The sequence below is a fragment of the Tinamus guttatus genome, unplaced genomic scaffold, assembly GCF_059628265.1.
Source record: "Tinamus guttatus ecotype Peru unplaced genomic scaffold, ASM5962826v1 Tinamus_guttatus_pri_ptg000616l, whole genome shotgun sequence".
Classification (NCBI taxonomy): domain Eukaryota; kingdom Metazoa; phylum Chordata; class Aves; order Tinamiformes; family Tinamidae; genus Tinamus; species Tinamus guttatus.
Window position 1 is genome coordinate 834,437 of NW_028289150.1, and position 22,060 is coordinate 856,496.

The window sequence follows — 22,060 nt, forward strand, 5'->3', positions numbered from 1 at the left end:
CTCATTAGCTTGTAAACCTCAAGGGTTCACTCCTGTATATGATGATACTGGTGTAATATGTTGACAGGGCATGCACGGACAATTTCCGTGGCTTGCTTTTGGGACAGAGGAAATTGTTTACGCCATGAAGAGGTCTTTCGATGAAAGAAGTTGTGAGATAATCGGACTTGCACAAAACTGCATGGCAATACTGCTGCCATTGTCAGTTTGTCTGCCATAGCATTCCCTTCAGTTATTGGTCCCGGTAGAGTAGTATGGAATCGTATATCCATTTTAAAATATAAAGGTACACAATTTTAAAGCAGTGTAGCTAATTTCAGTAGCAAGGGAAAAAGTTGTTTGTTAGTGACCTCTTTTATCATTGCATCTTCAACGTGTTGAGCAATACCTACAACATATGCAGAATCTGCAACAACATTGAGTGGTCCAGGTGAAAGAAATTCAATGGCATGCAAGCCCGATAGTTCAACAGTTTGTGTGGATCCTTCAACCATTAAAATAGATGATTGCCAGTATAACGAGTCTGTTCGTCTCCATACGACCAAAGCTCTATGTGTTTTCCCTGATCCGTCCAGAAACAATGTGTGTGCAACTTCTTTAATGGGAACAGGAACACATCGGTTCCTTGGCTGCAATGCAATTTGAGAGAGGGAATGTAACAGCTTATGTCGTGGGGTTATATAATGTATCTCATTTAAATAATCAGCCAGAGCAGCTTGCATCGATAAGAATTCCCTATTTAATACCACAAAGTCGTCTTTAGTCAGCTGCAAATAAACAGCACCAGGATAACTACAATAACAACATTGCAAACACATGTATTAGAGTCACTAAACACAGTCTGGTCATAAATTTCACTAATTAGCAAGCATTTACACATTGGTCTAAAACACACACATCCTTTCCCTGCATAAGCTAATGCAGTTTTATTATTACTCTATGGATTGATCTCAAAATGGCACACGCCCTCCTTGGTATCAAGGCAAACTTCGCTCGCCTTAAGGGCATCATCTTCACATTTGAACTCCAGTCCCGATACTAAAACACAGGCTTCTAAATCTACCAATTGCCATTTTTTACCTTTTTTTTTTATCAGACACACTTGTCTCCATTCAGTGGTCCGGGGAATGGGGGAGAGAGGCAGACGGGGGTGTTTAGAGCACAGATTCATTGGTGTTAATTTCCAGGGCTACAATGGGGTAAACCTTCTCAATGGTGACATCCGCCACTGTCCGTGCGTTAGTGATGACTGTGCTGAGGACCTGGTCGTGGGTGAAGGTCACAGGTCTCCACCGCACTTGAAGCTGTTGTTCTTCCTCCAGGCCCTCAGGGCCAAGGCCAAACGGATCATCACTTGGGGGGTCAGCCACCCCCTCATATGGTGGTGCTCACGGTGGTGGTGTTTCTTTCTGGTCAGTCTTATCACTCGGAGGGGCTCCCCGCTGCCTTCAGGGTAAGCATCATCTGCCACCAGGTGGTCACACATTTTACTGCAGCTGCATCACCATCTGCCATCGCCTCCTTAAGGCAATTTCCGAGATCTTCCCACACCTCTTGCTGAAATGGGCCTTCTTTCAGAAAGATAGGTACCTTATCCCAGATCCATTCAAACAGAGCTGTTAGGAGTTTCCTGGAGACATCGTGGTTCTCCTTGCACATCATGAGCTGCAGCACATCCAGGCTGTGTTTCTGCTCTTGAGACATTCCACCTCCCAGGGTTCCCAGGCTGCTCACATGATGGGTGCACACTGCAGCTCTTTCTGCTCCGTTCATGGTTCACCCAGGCTGCGCTGATGGGTTCAGACTGCGTGAGCTTCCTGCCTGTTCATGCCCCACATTGGGCTCCATTTGCTGTGTATGATGTGCACGGACTCAAGTGTAATGCACCAAAGACCTTTTATTGAGCATCAGATACAACTTATATACCATACTGTCCCAGATATAATTGCTTATTTGCAAAAAGCACGTGAAGATGGTTGCTAAATGAGCCAACAGTATAACCAATTACGCGCAAGATTATCCCATCAGCTATGGATTCGTGACCTTGCAGATGCCAGTAACAAGCTGACTCCATGCCATCTCCAGTTGCTCCCTGAAGTAGGTTTTGTATGGAAACAGCGAAGGGACAACAGTATACACTGCTCCTTCAAGGTCATGGGAGAGCGCTGTTCCATCTCAAGCTGCACCGTCTGCCACAGCCAATGAGCTGGAAGGCAGCAGTGCCAGGTCCAGTGGGAGTCGCGCGGCACATGGGGAGCAGCTGAGTGCGCCCAACAGCCTGGCTCATTGCGGCCAATGACCACCTGCAGGGACCAGCCCTCACGCACACGCTCGCCCCAGTCCTGCTCCTCTGCTTTAGCCCTCTCTTCAGCTTTTCCCAGAGAAGATGTCCTGCTTCTGCTGCATCTCTGCATGGCTCTTGCTTTGGGAGACAGGTCAAGAGGGCAGCCTCAGATCCTGAAGGAACCACAGGTGTCCCAAGCAGGGCATGATGTTCACTCCTTCCAGCAGCATGGAACATAGGGATACACTGGGCCTTGGAAGCAAAGCACCAGCAGTACCTGACCTGCAGCACCACCAAGGCCAGGGGAAAGGAGGAGAGCAGCTTTGGCACAAACGGACCTCTCTTCAGGCCCCTCAGGCACAACAAAAGGCACCCACCCATATCCTCATCTTCCACAGCTGCAGGGAGCAAGAGCCTCCTTTGGCCCATTTGCCACATGTAGCAAGCCAGCAGGGCTGCAGCTTCCCAAGCCAGGCCACTGCAGCCTTGCACAGACCACAACGGGCACTGCGCTCGCACCCGGCAGCAAGCAGTCCTGACGCACAGTGCGTGCAGGCTCCTGCCGGCCTCTTGGCACAGCTTGCTGAGCACACCTCTGTGCTCACACACAAAATCTCTATCAACAACACACTTTTCTCCTCAGGTCTAGGGTAATCCACTCGCCCTACTCAACTTCGTCCCTCCACCAATACATGTGGAATGGGCAAGTAAAAAGGCACATACGGACACTGATGCAGCAAGAACATATGCTGGAATTTGCATGTATTTTCAAGGACTGCTCAAACAGGAAACTGGAAAGTCTTGCAGAGGCATCTACTGACAGTGCACAACTCGACTTTCTCATGGTGCAAGAAGCAGAGCCTGCAGATTCTGAAAGGATCACCTTATGAGGATGACCATATCACAGTCATGCCTTCTTCCTCTTGAAGGTATACATAACAGGGTCTAGCAGTGAGAAGCTGAGCAGGGATGAGGAATGACATCTGACCAAGTCCAAAGGCTAGACCACGAGAATCCCTCACCTCCCCTCAAGTAGCACAACTAATCTCTCTACTGTATTTATAGCGTTCCCTTGTGAAGAGAACAATCCCCTTTCCTTCCAAATGGCCACAAGAGCATGCACAACCCCAAAGGTCTATTTCAAGTCACATAGATATTGGCCCACTTTCCTCCAGGTAACTCCAGAGTCTGTGTTAAAACACGCAATTCAGCTTTCTGAGGTGATGTATTTATGGTCCATGGTCCTTGCTTCTTTCTTCTTTGTTCATAACATGGAGTTTTTTGTACATTTTCTACAACTAGATATACATAAACCACTCTTTGAATGATAGCCCTTAGATCTTGTCCTCTGATTGCCTTTATCTTAAAGACTTTGCCCCTGCCTTTAATTCCACTCTTCCCGGTGAAACACCACTGGCCACAGGCCTTCAACTAGATTCAGCACCGCTGATAGCAACTCTTTAAGCTTTGCCATCTAGCCAGTTCTTGATTGACGCACTCTGCACTTAACCAAATCAAACTGCCTGAGCTTCCCAGCATCCCTACAACAATGTTACAGGAGACGATGGGAATGAGAAGCTTATTTCACAGCCCAGCTTTTACAAACAAGTGTTCCTGCCTTCTAAAAAAATTTTCAGTCAATCACTGCAGACAATAGCAGCTTCTCTGGCGCAGGGGAGGTTACCTTCTCCATATCTCATTGACTTTACCAAAGGCGAAAACAGGGAGCACACGAGATTCTTCCCCTCCACTGCTTAGCATGACTCCAGGCAGCACATCCCTCCTGCACCTGCAAACACCACTTCCCAGAAAGGGACCCAGTGGAGACACACATATGTAAAGCTGCTGACAAACACGCCAGGGCAACACAAGTGCTGAGAGAGGGCAGTAGGTGGGCACAGAATAAACAAATTGCTTGCAAGGGCATGTGTACCCAGGTCGAGGGGCAGAGGAGCCGCAGCTTCTCTGCAAGCAACCTGCATGGGGCAAGGGCTTCCCAGCGCCTTTCCTGCCGATGGGAGCACTGCGCACGCCTGGGCTCTGCAGGCATCACGCGTGCAGGCAAGGGGGCTCCCAGCACTTGCCCTCACAGCCACGGGGCTGAGCTGGCTGCCCAGCCCTCTGCTCGCGCCTCCCTCCAGGGAACACTGCTCTGCTTCACACTTCCCCTCCAGCATTCCCAGGGCAGCAGCCAAATGCCTGCCGGCAATTCCCCGTGCCATCAGCCCTGAGGCTGCTTGGGAGCCACCCAGAGCCCTCCGTGCACCTCTGGCACCAGCCCCTTCCCAGCAGCTGCGCTCTGCCTCGCAGGGGCACTGCGGCATGCCAGCAAGCAAGGTTAGCCAACAGCAAGATGCTCCTCTGGGCTCCAGCACTTTGGTGGCAGGGGTTGTGCTGCTTGCTTTTGGAGGGTTTTCACCAATGTGAGGACTAACCTGATGGTACCTTACCCAAAGGCACCTTACCTGTCCTTACCCAAGGGCTGGGAATTCACCTCTGTTAGCAAGTGAGCACTGTAGCCCAGTGCTGGGCAGAGCTGCAGCAGCTGCAGGTCCCTGCTGCTGCTGAGGGCACATTTGTGCCTGCTCTGCCCTCTGCAGCCCTAGGAAGCCGTGGCAGGGGCAGCAGTGCAGGAGCTGCACCAAGGCTGCTCTCAGCCACAGCACATGGGGCCTGCAAGGTGCGCGGCAGGACAAGAGAAGGAGCCCAGCAGCACACCAGGGGCTCCCAGGCCACCACCAACTCACAAGGGGTCTGCTGTGGACATGCACACCCGTCCCTGGGCACAACTGCCCTTCGCAGTCATTGCGCTGCCAGGGAACATGTCTAGACCATGGAAAATAAAGTTGTCTCGAGTCCATCAGGCTATAAGGGCAAGAGTGGAGCAGGGAAGAAAGACGAAGGCATTCAAGGCTGCTTGCAGGGCTGGAAGCAGAGCCCCAAGTGGAGTCCGGCCTCTGGGCAGGCAGCCACCAGCAGCACCATGGGGCTGCGTGAGGAGCCCTCCTTGGCACCCAGCAAGCCCAAGGCCACGCACTGCTCTCTGCCGCCAGGCTCAGCAGTGCCAGGGGGAGTCCAGCACACGCAGACCCTTCCTCACGGCGGCCCCCCTGGCCCCTGCTACTGTCCTCCTCCCCCCACGCAGCAGTGGAACATCCCAGAGGGGCAGTTACCGCCACGGGAACACGGATGCTTCCCAGGGCTGCGCATCACAGTGGCCCCAGTGCTGGCCACGCAGCAGCAAGGCCAGGTGAGCAGCAGGGCCGCGCAGCACCAGGGGCCACCCGTGGTGCCCACAAGATGCAGGGGAGCTGTGGGGCTGCAGGGCAGCCTGCGCGATGCCTCCCAGGGGAGGCTCCAAAGCCACCGCGCGACACTAGGTGTTCACACCTCTCACATTGCCCTTTTCTCTCCTCCACTTCTCACTGGGCTCCCCACTTGCTAAAGGGGCTGCTGGGGACAGGGAGGCTGCTGTGCCCAGTGCTGGGCCTGCCTGCTCCGTGTCCCATCGCTCCCATGCACGTAGACACCAAGAGGCTCCTGGGACAGAGACCCCTGCTCTCAGGGCTGCAAATGACAGTGACTCCCTTTCTCTTGCAGTCACTCTAGACATTAAAAATGGATAATTCAGTAAAAGAGATGGAGTGGGAGAGCTCTATTTGCAGCATACAGGTACTGTTTGCACAGGCAGAGGCTGCGCAGGGACGGCTGGTGCTTGGCTCTGCGAGAGCAGCCGCAGGGCTGGTGGCAGAGGTGGCAGGGAGCTCTGGCAGGCCTGGGTGCTGGGGCAGAGCTGCACCAGGGCCAGGAGCGGCCAAGGCCTCGGGGGCTGCTGCCTGAGCCTGGTGCCCTGGCTCTGTGCACCGCCTGCCCCGCGCACGCAGGGGACACGAGGCCCCACACACAGAGCCAGCACTGCCACCATGACCGTCCACACAAGCTCTGCTGCTCTCTTCCAGACTCTGGGAACCCACGGGCTGGACACCTGCAGTTGCGAGGAGGAGCCTATGGAGTGGGAGAGCTCCAGCTGCGGCATCCAGGTATTGCCCCTGCTTCTGGCAGCATGAGGAGAGCTGGGCCTGGGCCTGGCCCCTTGCCACTTTCCTGTTTCCCAAATCAAGAAGAGAGGTCCTGGGACCAGGGACCGCCCGCTCTGGGACCTGCGCTGCAAAGGTCTCTTGCTGTCTTGCAGGCTGCATGCATGAATGGGAGCTCTGCAGGGCACCAGCCAGAGCCAATGGAGTGGCTCAGTTCTGGTAGCAGCCAGGTACAGTCCTTGCAGCCAGAGGTTTCCCTTATCCTTTCTCTTCCCCACACACTGTCCCCACCAAGGTCTCTTGCTCTCTTCTAGATGATGGGGAGCAGCGGCCTGGTCGGCTGCAGCACGGAGGAGCCCATGGACTGGGAGAGCTCCGGCTGCAGCCCCCAGGTATGGTCCCTGCTGCCGGCTGCACGGGCAGAGCTGGGGCTGTGCCCGGCCCCTTGGCGCTGCTCCGCGCTGCCTTTGGGGAGCAGCCGCGCGGGAGCCTGGCCCAGGTGTGCGGGCGCTCTGGCGGGCCGCGGCGCCGGGGCAGAGCTGCACAGGGCGCAGGAGCGCCCAAGGCCTGGGCACCTGCTGCCTCAGCCCCTCTGCCGGCCTCTGGGCTGCGCTGGCCACGCCAAGCCTCTGCCAGGGCACCAATGACGGCAGCGCTGCTGCCAAAGAGCCCGCGCAGCCGCCAAAGAGCCTCTGCTCCACGGGAGCCCCCGAGCCGCTCCTCGGCCCTGCTGATGCCTCCTTTTCCCTTGCAGGCCAAGCTCCCCTTCACTCTGGCTGCTGCTGAGAAGCGCTGGGCATGAGGACTCCGGGCCTGGACTATTTTGTGGATTTTTTTCTCTGTAGTGTCACAGTAGTTCTTAGTTGTTGATATTGTTTATATTTTTTTTGATATTGTTGTTGTTACTCTCATTGTTGTCGTTATTGTTATTGTTGTCATTATTGTTGTTATTGTTATTCTTTTTTGTTGTTTTTTAAATATATATTCCTGTATCATTGTTCGTATGTTGCGTATTTTTTCCAGGCGAGCTCAGACCCAAAAGGCATCCCCACTGCACATCTCTGTGTGGAGCCCTGTGTGCACCAGGCTCAGGGGAGCGACAGCAAAAGATTCCTTCTGGCACTTCCATTCACACGTGGCCCTGGGGATGCCCAAAGTGGAAGAAACCCCAGCCCCACCACGGGGCAGGTGTCAAGTTCTCTGGGTGCCGCACACAAAGTGTCTCCATAAGGCCCAAGCCACAGGCAAAGGGAAGCTGTTGTGCCCCAGGGACATGGGGTCTGGAGATGCAGGGCCGACCTCTCCGAGCCCCTGGGGGACACACTTGGCAGCCTCGGAAAAAGGGACCAGGTCACCAAGGAAGGTCCTCCAGCTCCACAGTGACTCTGGCATTTCCTGTGCAGGGCCCATTTGCTCTGCTCATACTGTGGGACACTCGTGTCCTTGCGCTGCCTACAGCCTTTCCCAGCTTTTCCCTGTCCTGAGCTGCCTGCCATTTCCAGCACAAAGAGCTCCAGGAAGGCCCATGCTGAGCACTGCATGTGAGCGCTGGGCCGGAGGAGCTGCCCTTGCCAAGGGGCCCTCCCTGTGCGCAGGGCTCAGAGCGCAGCAAAGCAAGCTGCAAGCTCCCTGCCGCGCAGAGAAGGCAGGAGCTGCCAAGAGCAGGGCCCCGCGCTGCAGGGCCGCACGAGGGCAGAGCGTCTCCCACAGCTGCTCTCTGCCCTGCACCAGCTTCCAGAGGCACCTTTGTCCCCAGGGTGCAGCTGGGCCCTGCGTGCAGCAGCCGCCCAGGTGTCCACACGCAGGGGGAAGGTGTCCTTCCCTCAGCACCACAGAGAACACGTTTGCCCCATCCTCTTTACATTCTCCCCTCAGCCAGTTGTACATGTGGAGAAGATCCCCTCTCAATCTTCTCGCTTAGTCTTTCCTCATAAGAGAGATTTTCGAGGCCCTTAATCACACGGTCACCTTCCGTATGGAACTGGTCGGCTCTGGGCTCCTGGCTCTGGAGAGCCCAGGAGAGGTGAAAGGGCCTCCCAGGCCCTTGGGGCCCTTCCGATGTTGACCAGCTGTGTGGACACAAGAGTCTGGGTCACTGTGGCCGTCTGCTGCTGTTCACTCCTCAGTCCGGATGCCAGAAGGAAATTGATGCATGGTAGTTTCGAGCACATATTCAGTCATGGATTATTATAAAAACTTTCATACTGAACTATGGTTGCTCATTCTTTTTCTCTATTCCTTTTTCTTTTCCTTTTCCTTTCTCTTTTACTTTTTCTTCTTTTCCTTTTCCTTTTCCTTTCTCTTTCTCTTTTTTCCTATTCTTTTCTTTTTTTTTTATTCGTATCCTTTTTTATTCTTATTCTTTTTTTCTTACTTTTTTCCCATTACTTTCATTACTCTTCCTTCCATTCCTTCCTTTCATTTGTTCCATCGCTCCCTGGACACGAAGGGAGCCTCTGAAGTCACACCCAGAAAGGAACAATGTTTCTTTTGTAGAAATGTGTATCCATTCCAGTGCCAGGCAGTGGAGTTTCATGCTCCCTTAACGGGGTTGGGAATGAGAGTGTGGTGTCTGGGAAAATGACACATGTAAGGAGGAAGAGAAGGAGGTTGTTGGCAAATTGCAGCATATGATGCACATGGACTCCAGTGTAATGTAACAAAGACCTTCTTTCGAGGATCAAATAAAATTTATACACCGTACTGTCCCGGATATAATTCCTTATTTGCAAAAAGCACGTGAAGATGGTTGCTAAAGGAGCCAACAGTCTAACTAATTATGCGCAAGATTATCCCATCACCTATGGATTCGTGGCCTTGCAGATGCCAGTAATCAGCTGGCTCCGTGCCATCTCCAATTACTCCCTGCAGTAAGTTTTGCATGGGAACAGCGAAGGGAGGTCCAGTATTCACTGGTCCTTCAAGGTCATGGGAGAGCGCTGTTCCATCTCAAGCTGCACCGTCTGCCACGGCTCCCCCTGTTTTGTTTAGCCAGGCCGCTGACAAAAGGAGCTGCCCTGATTTGAGCTTCAGCCTTTTGCAGTCTTCTCATCAAGGCCTGCATATTTCATGTATATGAGTAATTATATTTATTCGTATATATTCACATATATATTCATATCTATTCATACATTAATAATTTTTCATATATGAATATATATAATATACTTTCATATATATTTTCACATATATATACATATTTTCATATATGAATTATATTTTTTCATATATCCATATATATACCCATATATATATATTAGATATATGTATGCTTCTATGCTTGTATTTATTTATATATATTCCTTTTCACTAACTATATATGTTCATAGTATATATGTTTTACATTCATTATTATATTTGTCAATATATATAAAACATATATATTCATAATATACATGCTTCATATTAATAATAATATTTATTCATATATACATTCTTCCCCTTTTTTATGTTTAGTGCTTGTTACACAAAACAAAACATTACACTTTGTTATACTCAGATTAGATACTAATAAAAACACACATGGATGTGAAATGCATACCATAACCTTCTGACTGTGAAGAATGGCCTAATTAGTCTCAGAATGGTTGCTATTAGTCAATAATTGAGAAAGGTTTCTTTTTTAAAAAAAAATCCATATGCCATTATTCACAATTGGAGGGGATGGATCCCATTATGAATGCAGTAAATTTGTGTGAAGGTTATAGCTATTCACTATCTCATCTCATAGGATTCACTCATCACACATACAAACATCGAAAATATTCTATATTGGATATCCATATTAATCATACAGGTTAAAAGCATAAACTACTTATTATATAGGTTGAGATCAATGCACATAAAAGCATAAACTATTAATTATATAGGTTAAGATCAATGTACATAACAGAATAAAACTGCAAACATCACCACATCTATTCCCTACTGCACCAAAAGTTGAAAAATGATTCATGATTCACTCCAAGGCTCATTGGTTTTCGTCTCCTGTGCTTGGCTGCAATTCTCCTGTGGCTGTGACTCCTCTGTCAAGTAAGGCTTTACAGTTTTTGCTGGTAACCAGCGAGGACCTGTGGGAAGAAGAACACATGCATATCCCCTTCCCCACGTTATTAGTTCTACGGGGCCGGTCCATTGCGACTCCCCACATTCTTTATACCATACCTTTGGTTGAGCCACAAATGGAGGGACCCACCCGAATTGTTGGGCAGCTGCTGTTGCAAATAACTGATGATCAGAACGATTCAAAAATTAAGTACATACAATGGGTTGTCTAACTGTTCCTGTGGAGTAACATGGTCCATAGGATTCCTTCTTTTTTGTTTATTTATCGTAGCCTTGAGAGTCCCATGGACACATACAATAATGGCTTTTCCAGTGAGAGAATGCAATATTCCAGTAACATGTTGTATACTCCAGTGTTGTAGTAAAATAGATATTGTTTGTGAAACATAAGCAGGACCATTATCATTTTTAATTCTTTTCAGAAGGCCCATAGCAGCAAAACATCTTAACCAGTGGCATTTCACATCGTGTGCCTTTTCTCCCGTATGTGCAGAGTCTACCAGACACCCTGAGAAGGTTTCCACGCTAACACGCACAAAACGCAGTCGGCCCCATGTCCATATATGTGTGACATCGCCCTGCCACAACTCATTAGCTTGTAAATCTCAAGGGTTCACTCCTGTATATGATGATACTGGTGAGATACGTTGTAATACTGCTGTAATACAGCCAGAGCAGCTTGCATCAATAAGAATTCCCTATTTAATACCGCAAAGTCGTCTTTAGTCAGCTGCAAATAAGCAGCACCAGGATAACTACAATAACTACATTGCAAGCACACATATTAGAGTCATTAAACACAGTCTGGTCATAAATTTCATTAATTAATTAGCAAGCATTTACACATTGGTCTAAAACACACACATCCTTTCCCTGCATAAGCTAATGCAGTTTTATTATTACTCTATGGATTGATCTCAAAATGACACACGCTCTCCTTGGTATCAAGGCAAACTTCGCTCGCCTTAAGGGCATCATCTTCGCATATGAACTCCAGCTCTGATACTAAAACACAGGCTTCTAAATCTATCAATTGCCATTTTTTACCATTTTTTATCAGACACACTTGCCCACATTCAGTGGTCCAGGGAATGGGGGGGAGAGAGGGACGTGGGTGTTTAGAGCACAGATTCGTTGGTGTTAATTCCCAGGGCTATAATGGGGTAAACCTTCTCAATGGTGACATCCGCCACTGTCCGTGCGTTAGTGATGACTGTGCTGAGGACCTGGTCGTGGGTGAAGGTCACAGGTCTCCACCACGCTTGAAGCTGTTGTTCTTCCTCCAAGCCCTCAGAGCTAAGGCCAAACGGATCATCACTTGGGGGGTCAGCCACCCCCTCATATGGTGGTGCTCACGGTGGTGGTGTTTCTTTCTGGTCACTCTTATCACTCGGAGGGGCCCCCCGCTGCCTTCAGGGTAAGCATCATCTGCCACCAGGTGGTCACATGTTTTACTGCAGCTGCAACACCATCTGCCATCGCCTCCTTAAGGCAATTTCCGAGATCTTCCCACACCTCTTGCTGAAATGGGCCTTCTTTCAGAAAGATAGGTACCTTATCCTGGATCCATTCTAACAGAGTTGTTAGGTGTTTCCTGGAGACTTCCCGGTTCTGCTTGCACATCATGCGCTGCAGCACATCCAGGCTGTGTTTCTGCTCTTGAGACATTCCACCTCCCAGGGTTCCCAGGCCGCTCACATGATGGGTGCACACTGCAGCTCTTTCTGCTCCGTTCTTGGTTCACCTGGACTGCGCTGGCAGGTTCAGACTGCGTGAGCTTCCTGCCTGTTCATGCCCCACATTGGGCTCCATTTGCAGTGTATGATGTGCATGGACTCAAGTGGAATGCACCAAAGACCTTTTATTGAGCATTAGATACAACTTACATACCGTATTGTCCTGAATATAATTCCTTATTTGCAAAAAGCATGCAAAGACAGTTGCTAAATGAGCCAACAGTATAACCAATTACGCGCAAGATTATCCCATCAGCTATGGATTCGAGACCCTGCAGATGCCAGTAACAAGCTGACTCCATGCCATCTCAAGTTTCTCCCTGAAATAAGTTTTGCATGGGAATAGCGAAGGGAGGACCAGTATACACTGCTCCTTCAAGGTCATGGGAGAGCGCTGTTCCATCTCAAGCTGCACCGTCTGCCACAGCCAATGAGCTGGAAGGCAGCAGTGCCAGGCCCAGCGGGAGTCACGCAGCACATGGGGAGCAGCTGAGTGCGCCCAACAGCCTGGCTCATTGCGGCCAATGACCACCTGCAGGGACCAGCCCTCACGCACACACTCGCCCCAGTCCTGCTTCACTGCTTTAGCCCTCTCTTCAGCTTCTCCCAGAGAAGATGTCCTGCTTCTGCTGCATCTCTGCATGGCTCTTGCTTTGGGAGACAGGTCAAGAGGGCAGCCTCAGATCCTGAAGGAACCACAGGTGTCCCGAGCAGGCCCTGATGCTCACTCCTTCCAGCAGCATGGAACATAGGGATACACTGGGCCTTGGAAGCAAAGCACCAGCAGTACCTGACCTGCAGCACCACCAAGGCCAGGGGAAAGGAGGAGAGCAGCTTTGGCACAAACTGACCTCTCTTCAGGCCCCTCAGGCACAACAAAAGGCACCCACCCATATCCTCATCTTCCACAGCTGCAGGGAGCAAGGGCCTCCTTTGGCCCCTTTGCCATACGCAGCAAGCCAGCAGGGCTGCAGCTTCCCAAGCAAGGCCACTGCAGCTCTGCACAGACCACAACGGGCACTGCGCTCGCACCCGGCAGCAAGCAGTCCTGACGCACAGTGCGTGCAGGCTCCTGCCGGCCTCTTGGCACAGCTTGCTGAGCACACCTCTGTGCTCACACACAAAATCTCTATCAACAACACACTTTTCTCCTCAGGTCTAGGGTAATCCACTCGCCCTACTCAACTTCGTCCCTCCACCAATACGTGTGGAATGTGCAAGTAAAAATGCACATATGGACACTGATGCAGCAAGAACATATGCTGGAATTTGCATGTATTTTCAAGGACTGCTCAAACAGGAAACTGGAAAGTCTTGCAGAGGCATCTACTGACAGTGCACAACTCGACTTTCTCATGGTGCAAGGAGCAGAGTATCTTATGGAACTTGCCTGCAGATTCTGAAAGGATCACCTTATGAGGATGACCATATCACAGTCATGCCTTCTTCCTCTTGAAGATATACATAACAGGGTCTAGCAGTGATAAGCTGAGCAGGGATGAGGAATGACATCTGACCAAGTCCTAAGGCTAGACCACGAGAATCCCTCACCTCCCCTCAAGTAGCACAACTAATCTCTCTACTGTATTTATAGCGTTCCCTTGTGAAGAGAACAATCCCCTTTCCTTCCAAATGGCCACAAGTGCATGCACAACCCCAAAGGTCTATTTCAAGTCACATAGATATTGGCCCACTTTCCTCCAGGTAACTCCAGAGTCTGTGTTAAAACACACAATTCAGCTTTCTGAGGTGATGTATTTATGGTCCATGGTCCTTGATTCTTTGTTCTTTGTTCACAACATGGAGCTTTTTGTACATTTTCTACAACTAGATATATATAAACCACTCTTTGAATGATAGCCCTTAGATCTTGTCCTCTGATTGCCTTTATCTTAAAGACTTTGCCCCTGCCTTTAATTCCACTCTTCCTGGTGAAACACCACTGGCCACAGGCCTTCAACTAGATTCAGCACCTCTGATAGCAACTCTTTAAGCTTGGCCATCCATCCAGTTCTTGATCGACACACTCTGCACTTAACCAAATCAAACTGCCTGAGCTTCCCAGCATCCCTACAACAATGTTACAGGAGACGATGGGAATGAGAAGCTTATTTCACAGTCCACCTTTTACAAACAAGTGTTCCTGCCTTTTAAAAAAATTTTCAGTCAATCACTGCAGACAATAGCAGCTTCTCCGGCACAAGGGAGGTTACCTTCTCCATATCTCATTGACTTTACCAAAGGCAAAAACAGGAAGCACATGAGATGCTTCCCCTCCACTGCTTAGCATGACTCCAGGCAGCACATCCCTCCTGCACCTGCAAACACCACTTCCCAGAAAGGGACCCAGTGGAGACCCACATATGTAAAGCTGCTGACAAACACGCCAGGGCAAAACAAGTGCTGAGAGAGGGCAGTAGCTGGGCATGGAATAAACACATTGCTTGCAAGGGCCTGTGTACCCAGGTCGAGGGGCACAGGAGCCGCAGCTTCTCTGCAAGCAACCTGCATGGGGCAAGGGCTTCCCAGCGCCTTTCCTGCCGATGGGAGCACTGCGCATGCCTGGGCTCTGCAGGCGTCACGCGCGCAGGCAAGGGGGCTCCCAGCACTTGCCCTCACAGCCACGGGGCTGAGCTGGCTGCCCAGCCCTCTGCTCACACCTCTCTCCAGGGAACACTGCTCTGCTTCACACTTCCCCTCCAGCATTCCCAGGGCAGCAGCCAAATGCCTGCCGGCAATTCCCCGTGCCACCAGCCCTGCGGCTGCTTGGGAGCCACCCAGAGCCCTCCGCGCACCTCTGGCACCAGCCCCTTCCCAGCAGCTGCGCTCTGCCTCGCAGGGGCACTGCAGCATGCCAGCAAGCAAGCTTGGCCAGCAACAAGATGCTCCTCTGGGCTCCAGCACTTTGGTGGCAGGGGTTGTGCTGCTTGCTTTTGGAGGGTTTTCACCAATGTGAGGACTAACCTGATGGCACCTTACCCAAAGGCACCTTACCTGTCCTTACTCAAAGGCTGGGAATTCACCTCTGTTAGCAAGTGAGCATTGTAGCCCAGTTCTGGGCAGAGCTGCAGCAGCTGCAGGTCCCTGCTTCTGCTGAGGGCACATTTGTGCCTGCTCTGCCCTCTGCAGCCCTAGGAAGCCATGGCAGGGGCAGCAGTGCAGGAGCTGCACCAAGGCTGCTCTCAGCCACAGCACATGGCACCTGCAAGGTGCATGGCAGGACAAGAGAAGGAGCCCAGCAGCACACCAGGGGCTCCCAGGCCACCACCAACTCACAAGGGCTCTGCTGAGGACATGCACACCCGGCCCTGGGCACAACTGCCCTTTGCGCTCATTGCACTGCCAAGGAACATGTCTCGCCCATGGAAAACAAAACTTCCTTGGGTCTATCGAGCTGTAAGGGGAGTGGAGCAGGGAAGAAAGATCAAGGTATTCAAGGCTGCTTGCAGGGGTGGAAGAAGAGCCCCAAGGGGAGCCCGGCCTCTGGGCAGGCAGCCACCAGCAGCACCATGGGGCTGCGTGAGGAGCCCTCCTTGGCACCCAGCAAGCCCAAGGCCACGCACTGCTCTCTGCTGCCAGGCTCAGCAGTGCCAGGGGGAGTCCAGCACACGCAGACCCTTCCTCACGGCGGCCCCCCTGGCCCTTGCCGCTGCCCTCCTCCCCCCACGGAGCACTGGAACATCCCAGAGGGGCAGTTATCGCCACGGGAACACGGATGCTTCCCAGGGCTGCGCCTCACAGTGGCCCCAGTGCTGGCCACGCAGCAGCAAGGCCAGGTGAGCAGCAGGGCCGCGCAGCACCAGGGGCCACCCGTGGTGCCCACAAGATGCAGGGGAGCTGCGGGGCTGCAGGGCAGCCTGCACGATGCCTCCCAGGGGAGGCTGCAAAGCCATGGTGCACCACTTGGTGCTTATGGCTGCAAATGTAAACAATTGCATTCTGTTGCAGAGTCAGGAGGGTGAAAAAAAATGAATAACTCTGAAGTTGAGGACATGGAGTAGGAGAGCTCGGGACAGGTACTGTGCGTGCAGGTAGAGTCTGCGTGGGGACGGCTGGCACTTGGCTCTGCGAGAGCAGCCGCAGGGCTGGTGGCAGAGGTGGCAGGGAGCTCTGGCAGGCCTGGGTGCTGGGGCAGAGCTGCGCCAGGGCCAGGAGCGGCCAAGGCCTCGGGGGCTGCTGCCTGAGCCTGGCACCCTGGTTCTGTGCACCGCCTGCCCTGTGCACGCAGTGGACACGAGTCCTCATGCACAGAGCCACATCTGCCACCATGACGTCCCCACAAGCTCTCCTGCTCTCTTCCAGCCTCCTGGCACCTGGAGCCTGGACGGCTGCAGCGTCGAGGAGCCCATGGAATGGGAGAGTTCGACCTGCAGCCTCCAGGTATTGCCTTGGCTACCCGAGGAGACCTGGCGCGGGTTCTTGCCCGTTCCTGCTTTCCCGTTTCCCGCTGCAGGAAGACAGACCCTGGGGCCAGACCTTACTTTGCTCTGGCACCTGTTCTGCAAACTCTTCCTTCTCTCTCGCAGGCTCTGCACACAGCTGGGGGTCCTGCACTGAATGAAGCAGAGCCCATGGAGTGGCTCAGTTCTGGCAGCAGCCAGGTACAGCCCTTGCAGCCACTGGATGCCCTTATCCTTCCTCCTCTCCACGCACTGTCCTCACCAAGTTCTCCTGCTCTCTTCCAGATTGTGGGGAGCAGTGGCCTGGGCAGCTGCAGCCACGAGGAGCCCATGGATTGGGAGAGCTCCGGCTGCAGCCCCCAGGTATGGTCCCTGCTGCCGGCTGCACGGGCAGAGCTGGGGCTGTGCCCGGCCCCTTGGCGCTGCTCCGCGCTGCCTTTGGGGAGCAGCCGCGCGGGAGCCTGGCCCAGGTGTGCGGGCGCTCTGGTGGGCCGCGGCGCCGGGGCAGAGCTGCACAGGGCGCAGGAGCGCCCAAGGCCTGGGCACCTGCTGCCTCAGCCCCTCTGCCGGCCTCTGGGCTGCGCTGGCCACGCCAAGCCTCTGCCAGGGCACCAATGACGGCAGCGCTGCTGCCAAAGAGCCCGCGCAGCCGCCAAAGAGCCTCTGCTCCACGGGAGCCCCCGAGCCGCTCCTCGGCCCTGCTGATGCCTCCTTTTCCCTTGCAGACCAAGCTCCCCTTCACTCTGGCTGCTGCCTGGAAGCGCTGGGCATGAGGACTCCGGCCCTGGACTCTTTTGTGGATTTTTTTCTATGTAGCCTCACAGTAGTTTTTGGTTGTTGTTGATATTGTTTATATCGTTTTTGGTATTGTTGTTGTTACTGTTAATGATATTGTTGTCGTTATTGTTGTTTTTGTTATTCTTTCCTGTTCTTGTTTAAATATATATTCCTGTATCATTGCTCATATGTTGCCTGTTTTTTCCAAGCGAGCTCAGGCACAAAAAAACCATCCCCACCGCAGGTCTGTGTGTGGAGCCCTGTGTGCACCAGGGGCACGGGAGCAACAGCAATAAATTCCTTCCTGGACTTCCATTCACATGTGGCCCTGAGGATGTGCAAAGGGAAAGAAGCCTCAGCCCCAGCACGGGGCAGATGTCAAGCTCTCCAGGTGCCGCACACAACGTATCTCCATAAGGCCCAAGCCACAGGCAAAGGGAAGCTGTTGTGCCCCAGGGACATGGGGTCTGGAGATGCAGGGCCGACCTCTCCGGGCCCCTGGGGGACACACTTGGCAGCCCGAGGAACAGGGACCAGGTCACCAAGGAAGGTCCTCCAGCTCCACAGTGACTCTGGCATTTCCTGTGCAGGGCCCATTTGCTCTGCTCATACTGTGGGACACTCGTGTCCTTGCGCTGCCTACAGCCTTTCCCAGCCTTTCCGTGGCCTGAGCTGCCTGCCATTTCCAGCACAAAGAGCTCCGGGAAGGCCCATGCTGAGCACTGCAGGTGAGCGCTGGGCCAGAGGAGCTGCCCTTGCCAAGGGGCCCTCCCTGTGCGCAGGGCTCAGAGCGCAGCAAAGCAAGCTGCAAGCTCCCTGCCACGCAGAGAAGGCAGGAGCTGCCAAGAGCAGGGCCCCGCGCTGCAGGGCCGCACGAGGGCAGAGCGTCTCCCACAGCTGCTCTCTGCCCTGCACCAGCTTCCAGAGGCACCTTTGTCCCCGGGGTGCAGCTGGGCCCTGCGTGCAGCAGCCGCCCAGGTGTCCACATGCAGGGGGAAGGTGTCCTTCCCTCAGCACCACAGAGAACACGTTTGCCCCATCCTCTTTACATTCTCGCCTCAGCCAGTTGTACATGTGGAGAACATCCCCTCTCAATCTTCTCGCTTAGTCTTTCCTCCTAAGAGAGATTTTTGAGGCCCTTAATCACACGGTCAGCTTCCAGATGGAACTGGTCGGCTCTGGGCTCCTGGCTCTGGAGAGCCCGGGAGAGGTGAAACGGCCTCCCAGGCCCTTGGGGCCCTTCCGATGTTGACCAGCTGTGTGGACACAAGAGTCTGGGTCACTGTGACCATCTGCTGCTGTTCACTCCTCAGTCTGGATGCCAGAAGGAAATTGATGCATGGCAGTTTTGAGCACATATTCAGTCATAGATTATTATAAAAACTCTCATATTTAACTATGGTTGTTCATTCTTTTTCTCTATTCCTTTTTCTTTTTCTTTTTCTCTTGCTTTTCCTTTCTCTTTTTCTTCTTTTCCTTTTCTTTCTTTTCTCTTTCTCTTCTTTTCCTTTCTTTTTCTCTTTCTCTTTCTCGTTCGTGTTCTCGTGCTCTTTTCCTTTCTCTTTTCCTTTCTCTTTTCCTTTCTCTTTTCCTTTCTCTTTTCCTTTCTTTTTCCCTTTTTCCTATTCTTTTCTTTTTTTATTTGTATCCTTTTTTATTATTATTCTGTTTTTCTTCCTTTTTTTCCATTACTTCCATTGCTCTTCCTTCCATTCCTTCCTTTCATTTGTTCCATCACTCCCTGGACACGAAGGGAACCTCTGAAGCCACACCCAGAAAGGAACAATGTTTCTTTTGTAGAAATGTGTATCCATTCCAATGCCAGGCAGTGGAGTTTCTTGCGCCCTTCTGGAGTTGGAAATGAGAGTGTGGTGTCTGGCAAAACCGGACATGTAAGGAGGAAGAGGATGTTGTTGGCAAATTGCAGCATATGATGCACATGGACTCAAGTGTAATGTACCAAAGACCTTCTCTTGAGCATCAAATACAAGTTATATACTGTACTGTCCGGGATATAATTCCTTATTTGCAAAAAGCACGTGAAGATGGTTGCTAAATGAGCCAACAGTCTAACTGATTACACACAAGGTTATCCCATCCCCTATGGATTCGTGGCCTTGCAGATGCCAGTAATCAGCTGGCTCCGTGCCATCTCCAATTACTCCCTGCAGTAAGTTTTGCATGGGAACAGCGAAGGGAGGTCCAATATTCACTGGTCCTTCAAGGTCATGGGAGAGCGCTGTTCCATCTCAAGCTGCACCGTCTGCCACGGCTCCCCCTGTTTTGTTTAGCCAGGCCGCTGACAAAAGGAGCTGCCCTCATTTGGGCTTCAGCCTTTTGCAGTCTTCTCATCAAGGCCTGCATATTTCATGTATATGAGTAATTATATTTATTCGTATATATTCACATACATATTCATATCTATTTATATATGATTTACATATATATGAATATATATTTTCATATATATTTTCTCATATATATATTTACATATATGAATTATATATTTTTTCATATCTCCATATACATACTCATTTATATATACCATATTTATATATGTACACTTGTATTTATTTATATATATTCATATTCATGAACTATATATATTCATAGTATATATGTTTTATATTAATAGTTATATTTATCCATATATTCATATATTCCTAAACATATATATTCATAATATATGTTTCATGTTAATAATAACATTAATTCATAATGTATATGTTTATATTAACAATTATATTTGTCCATATATATAAAACATCTATTCATAATATATATGCTTCATATGAATAATAATATTTATTCATATACACATTGTTCACATTTTTTATGATTAATACTTACTTGTTACACAAAACAAAACATTACAATTTTTGATACTCAGATTAGATACTAATAAAAAAAAAACGCATGGATGTGAAATGCATATCATAACCTTCTGAGTGTGAAGAATGGTCAAATTAGCCTCAGAATGGTTGCTATTAGTCAATAATTGAGAATTTTTTTTTTTAATCCATATGCCGTTATTGTCAGTTGGAGGGGATGGATCCCATTATGAATCCAGCAAATTTGTGTGAAGGTTATAGGTATACTCATCACACATACAAACATCCATAATATTCTATATCGGATATCCATATTAATCATACAGGTTAAAAGCATAAACTACTAATTATATAGATTGAGACCAATGCACATAGCATAAGCTGTTAATTATATAGGTTAAGATCAATGTACATAACAGAATAAAACTGCAAACATCACCACATCTATTCCCTACTGCACCAAATGTTGAAAAATGATTCATGATTCACTCCAATGGCTCATTGGTTTTCGACTCCTGTGCTTGGCTGCAATTCTCCTGTGGCTGTGACTCCTCTGTCATCAAGTAAGGCTTTACAGTTTTTGCTGGTAACCAGCGAGGACCTGTGGGAAGAAGAACACATGCATATCCCCTTCCCCACGTTATTAGTTCTACGGGGCCGGTCCATTGTGACTCCCCACATTCTTTATACCATACCTTTGGTTGAGCCACAAATGGAGGGACCTACCCAAATTGTTGGGCAGCTGCTGTTGCAAATAACTGATGATCAGAACGATTCAAAAAATTAAGTACATACAATGGGTTGTCTAACTGTTCCTGTGGAGTAACATGGTCCATATGATTCCTTCTTTTTTGTTTATTTATCGTAGCCTTGAGAGTCCCATGGACACATACGATAATGGCTTTTCCAACGAGAGAATGCAATATTCCAGTAACATGTTGTATACTCCAGTGTTGTAGTAAAATAGATATTGTTTGTGAAACATAAGCAGGACCATTATCATTTTTAATTCTTTTCAGAAGGCCCATAGCAGCAAAACATCTTAACCAGTGGCATTTCACATCGTGTGCCTTTTCTCCCGTATGTGCAGAGGCTACCAGATACCCTGAGAAGGTATCCACGCTAACACGCACAAAACGCAGTCGGCCCCATGTCCATATATGTGTGACATCGCCCTGCCACAACTCATTAGCTTGTAAATCTCAAGGGTTCACTCCTGTATATGATGATACTGGTGTGATATGTTGTAATACTGCTGTAATACAGCCAGAGCGGCTTGCATCGATAAGAATTCCCTATTTAATACCACAAAGTCGTCTTTAGTCAGCTGCAAATAAGCAGCACCAGGATAACTACAATAACTACATTGCAAGCACACATATTAGAGTCATTAAACACAGTCTGGTCATAAATTTCATTAATTAATTAGCAAGCATTTACACATTGGTCTACAACACACACATCCTTTCCCTGCATAAGCTAATGCAGGGGAGAGAGGGACGTGGGTGTTTAGAGCACAGATTCGTTGGTGTTAATTTCCAGGGCTACAATGGGGTAAACCTTCTCAATGGTGACATCCGCCACTGTCCATGCCTTAGTGATGACTGTGCTGAGGACCTGGTTATGGGTGAAGGTCACAGGTCTCCACCACGCTTGAAGCTGTTGTTCTTCCTCCAAGCCCTCAGAGCTAAGGTCAAACGGATCATCACCTGGGGGGTCAGCCACCCCCTCATATGGTGGTGCTCACGGTGGTGGTGTTTCTTTCTGGTCAGTCTTATCACTCGGAGGGTCCCCCCGCTGCCTTCAGGGTAAGCATCATCTGCCACCAGGTGGTCACACGTTTTACTGCAGCTGCATCACCATCTGCCATCGCCTCCTTAAGGCAATTTCCGAGATCTTCCCACACCTCTTGCTGGAATGGGCCTTCTTT